Raw genomic sequence first — 5,047 nt, forward strand, 5'->3', positions numbered from 1 at the left:
AGTCACAAGTGTTCAGTTCCCAGAAGGCCATGGCGGATACCTGGACACCTCCGCTGAAATGCTTCTGACCAGGAGAAGCAGCAACAGCCAAAAAGTGACCTGCTCAAAGTCCCTGCTTTTATACATCCCCTTCTCTGAAGCACCTCTTCAGGGTGAGGTCATTTGTATGCTAATAGTCCCAAACTCCTGCTGGGGTCACAACAGGGTAAAGAATAGGAAAGCTTCCAATGGAGGGGATGGGATATGGAAAATCTGATGGTGGGAATTGTGTGGAATTGTACCCCTCTTAATCAATGGACTTGTTGATCATAACTAAATCAATAACAAAAAATTTTAAAAAGAGGTCAAAGGGCTAGGTGGTGGCACCCTCAGTTGCATACACATGTTACAATGCATAAGAACCCAGGTTGGGGGACTCTGGCGGTAGTGCAGCAGGTTGAGCATACGTGGCACAAAGTGCAAGGACCACCATAAGGATCCGGGTTCCAGCTCGCAGCTCCCCACCTGCAGAGGAGTCGCTTCATAAGTGGTGTCCCGTTGCCCTCGAGCTCGGTGCATGGAGCCGCTGCCTTATTCAGGCCATAGTTTAACGACTTCGGACCTCCCTCCATGGGCTACGCACAGGCCATGAAGCCACCAGGTGCCCAGGGATCCCAGAGCACTTACACGGACCTGCTGTCGGCCATCGAAGAGATGGGCAAAAGATCTGGCCCACCTACGCGGGCAGTAAGAACGCCATGGAGCGCCTGAAGAGAGGCATCATCCACGCCCGGGCCCTGGTCCGAGAGTGTCTGGCTGAGACAGAGAGCAATGCCCACACGTAACACGATGCCCGTGAACTACTGGACGCAGTGTCCGGATGCCTGGTCTTCACCCCGAGTTGCACTCCCCAGCCTGACCTTCTCTCCTGTGTCCCTTGGCCAGTGCCCTCTGGGACCCAGGGTGGCACACTGCAGCCAGCGGCACTAACTAGGACCCCCGCCCCTGCAGCAGTCAGCTGCGAAGTCACTGTGAGCCCCACCGCGACCTGCCCACCATGCGGGTGCTGGAGTGCTCTCTGGCCGTCCACGCAGCACTTCACCCGGTACCTCTCACCCTGCCCGGGGCTTCCCAGGGCCTCCTCCCAGGGCCTGTCGCCTCCCTGGCCTTTCTCCTGGGCCATATCCACTCTTTTTCTCCGAGTCTTTTGCTAACGATGCCCTTTTTATATAAATAAAAGTTAATTGGAGTTTTCTCTCAGAAAAAAAAAAAAAAGAACCCAGGTTCAAGCCCCCAGTCTCCACCTGCAGGGGGAAACTTCACAAGTGGTGAAACAGAGCTGCAGGTATCTGTCTCTCCCTATCTCCCCTTCTCAATTTCTCTTCCTTTTTTTTTTTTTATTATCTTTATTTATTGGCTACAGACAGCCAGAAATTGAGAGGGAAGGGGCAGTGATAGAGAGCAAGAGAGACAGAAAGACACCTGCAGCACTGCTTCACCACTTGTGAAGCTTTCCTCCTGCAGGTGGGGACTGGAAACTCGAACCTGGGACCTTGAGCATTATGACATGTGCACTCAACCAGGTGCGCCACCACCCAGCCCCAATTTCTCTTTCTCTGTCTAACAAATAAGATATTAAAAACTTAAACTGACAAGACAAAACCCGTCATGTAGAAAGGAAATAAATAAATAAATAAGAAAATAAGGCAGAGGCAGTGAAGGGCAGAGAGCAGCCAGTGATGTGGAGAGAGGGGCAGGAGAGGAAGCTGAAGAACCAGGGGTGGGGTGAGTGGCTCTGCAGCCCCACCCCCTGTCTAAAGTCAGGATCTTTCTCTAGGTAAGAGGCGCTGTTCAGGCTCCCCCATGGTCACACCCTCAACCCCCTCCCTCAGAAAGCCCCTCCAAAGTTGTCCTGGCTAGACCCCTGCAGCCCAGGCCGTACCTTAGTTCTCATACTAGGACTCAGGTGCCCACACCTTTTGCTTTGTGCAGAGTCAGGCCTCATGCATGCACATTCCTGGGGGTCCTTTTTTCCCTTCATTTTTTTTTTCCTCCTCCAGGGTTATTGCTGGGCTCGGTGCCTGCACCATGAATTCACCACTCCTGGAGGCCATTTTTCCCCCCTTTTGTTGCCCTTGTTGTAGCTTCGTTATGGTTATTATTATTGCCCTTGTTGACGCAATTCGTTGTTGGATAGGACAGAGAGAAATGGAGAGAGGAGGGGAAGACAGAGAAGGGGAGAGAAAGCTAGACACCTGCAGACCTGCTTCACCACCTGTGAAGCGACTCCCCTGCAGGTGGGGAGCTGGGGGCTCGAACCGGGATCCTTACGCCGGTCCCTGCGCTTTGCGCCACATGCGCTTAACCCACTGCGCCACCGCCCGACCCCCCATTTTTTTTTAAATTAGTGATTTAACAGTGTTTTACAAAATGAGATTTCCAAAGACTATACTTTCAGGGATCATTTCTATAGTATGTTACAAAATGAGAATTCCAGGATATAATTCCATAACCACTCCTGGCCCGTGTAAGCCACCACGCCATCCACCAAAGTTCTGTGCAGGGCCAGTTTTTAAAGGCGGGGGGAGGGGAGAGGGAGAGAGAACAGCACCAGAGCTTCCCCAGGTCATGACACTTCTGTGTGGCACCAAGGCTTGGGCCTGGGTGATGCACATGGCAGTACAGGCACCCTACCTACTGAGCTATCTCTTGAGGCAGCAAGTCAGTCCATGTCTGCTCCCACCTGCAGGGGGGAAGCAACCTCAGAGCTCAACATCAGGTCTGCTCCTGAAAAGATGCTTAGTGATAACGCAGCCCAAAAACAGTGCTGCCTTGTTCAGACTCAGCAGGGAACATGTGCATTAAGACTGACTTTTTTAACTTTTATTATTTCTTTTTATTTGTATTGTTATTTTTACTATTATTTTTGTAGTGAAACAGTGCTGCAGGTATCTCTTTCACTCTCCTTCTCTATCTCCCCCTTCCGTCTTGATTTCTATCTGTCTCTATCCAGTAAATAAAAAATTTTAAAAAAGAGAGGGGATGGGTGGAGATGGAATAATGGTTATACAAAAGAGTTTATGCCTGAAGTCTGAAGGTTCAGTTCCACACACCACCATAATCCAGACCTGGAAAAAAAAGTAAAATAAAATAAAATAAAAATACAGAGAGATGCTACCATCACAGTGATGTTCTTGGAGATGTCATTAGGATGACCACTCTCTGGGGTGTGGTAGATCACATAATGGTTATGCAAAGAGATTCTCATGCCTGAGGATCAAAAGTTTCAAATTCAATCCCAATAACACCATATGCTAGAGCTGAGCAGTGCTCTGGTAAACAAAACAAACAACAACAACAAAACCACTGTCTGAACATAAGCCACCTGCTAAGAGCTGTCAGGAAAAAGGCCCAGAGAGGTGAGGTCACTAACCAAAGTTATGCAGGTAGGTAGCTTCAGACTCAGGTCTGTCAACTCCAAGTTGAACTTCCTTCTATGATGTTTTACTTGCCTTCTCCAGCTCTCCTCAGGAGTATAAACTCTCAAACAAATCTTTAAAAGAAAAGAGATATTATTTATTTGAGACAGAGAGAAGGAGAGAGAGAGAGAGAGAGAGAGAGAGAGAAAACATACCAGCATATCACTGTGGCACAGGAGATGCCAGGGCCAGAACCCTCAAGCTTGAGAGCCTAACACCTTATGTGCTGTGCCACCTCCCGGCTGCTCAACACTGCTCAGGAAGGATCTCGATAACTTCATTCACCGTGTGAAAACCAAGAGACTGGATATATAGCTCAGGGACAGAGCACACATCTTTCACGTTGAGTTTGATCCTCATCAACACAGATAATAAATAAATACATAGAATGCAACAAAGGCAAAATGTAAAAAAAAAAATCATTTGTTTGAAAATGGGGGGGCCATTTTTTTCTTTTCTTTTGTATTTGATAAGAGACAAAGAGACACAGGGAGGAGAATGAGAGATGGAGAGAAAGAGAGATAGCTGCAGTACTGTTTCACCACTTCTGAAGCTTCCCACCTGCAGGTGGGGGCCTGGGATTTGAATCCGCATCCTCATTCTTGGTAAAGTGAACACTCTACTGGGTATGCCACTGCCTGACCCCTGAATGTTCTTTAAGGCTCTGGGGCCTCCTGCTTGCCCAGTGTCTCCACTTTCAGGCTGACTACAAATTCTTGGTGGAATTACAAAGTGTTACAACCCATAAATATATATATATCAACATGCCTACAATATAACTAGGATCCTCTTTAAGAGACACAAGTTGGGACCAAATGGATTGTCTCTTTTGCTATGGGCATGGGAAGCTGACTTAAGAATCCAGGCAGATTGGGAGTCAGGCGGTTAAGCACAGCAGGTTAAGCGCAGGTGGCGCAAAGCACAAGGATCCATGTAAGGATCCTGGTCCAAGCCCCCGGCTCCCTACCTGCAGGGGAGTCACTTCACAAGCGGTGAAGCAGGTCTGCAGGTGTCTATCTTTGTCTCCCCCTTTTTGTCTCCTCCTCCTCTCTCCATTTCTCTCTGTCCTATCCAACAACGAAGACATCAATAACAATTACAATAATAACTACAACAATAAAACAGCAAGGGCAAAAACAAAGGGAAAATGAATAAATAAATATTTTTAAAAATTTAAAAAAGAATCCAGGCAGATTGTCACAAATGCTAACTTCACAGAAGACTGAAGCACTCACTAGCACAGGGAAGGGGGAGTAGGGGTGGACTTGTTCCATGTGGAAACCCAGTCTAGTGTGTAGAGGCCACAGGGAGAATGATTTCGGCGCTATAGCTGAATGTCCTCACAAGCTCCACAAAGACAGAATTGGAGTAGTGAGTCACCCATCATTCACTGGGAGGAGTCAAGACAAGGTTGAACTTCCACTTGGTAGGAGCAGGTAGAAAGGGTCTAGCACTGGAGGGCCAAAGGACCTCCAGGCATGCAGTCTGGTGCCTTTCTGGTAATCTCTTAATCTCACTGCTGAGACACACTGGTGTTTGATCTCTGCATTTGCTTACAAACCCTGTCAGCAAATTCCTCACAGGACACA

The 5,047-nt window shown here is 48.1% G+C and overlaps 2 pseudogenes; both read left to right on the top strand.

Annotated features, from left to right (window-relative positions):
- Positions 1-539: 539 nt before the first annotated feature.
- LOC103123983 (cyclin-dependent kinase 2-associated protein 2-like) lies at positions 540-978 on the top strand (annotated as a pseudogene).
- Positions 979-2,421: 1,443 nt separating this feature from the next.
- On the top strand, positions 2,422-2,502 carry LOC132533299 (small nucleolar RNA U3; annotated as a pseudogene).
- Positions 2,503-5,047: the final 2,545 nt, after the last annotated feature.

This window comes from Erinaceus europaeus, chromosome 15 (genome assembly GCF_950295315.1).
Source record: "Erinaceus europaeus chromosome 15, mEriEur2.1, whole genome shotgun sequence".
NCBI lineage: Eukaryota > Metazoa > Chordata > Mammalia > Eulipotyphla > Erinaceidae > Erinaceus > Erinaceus europaeus.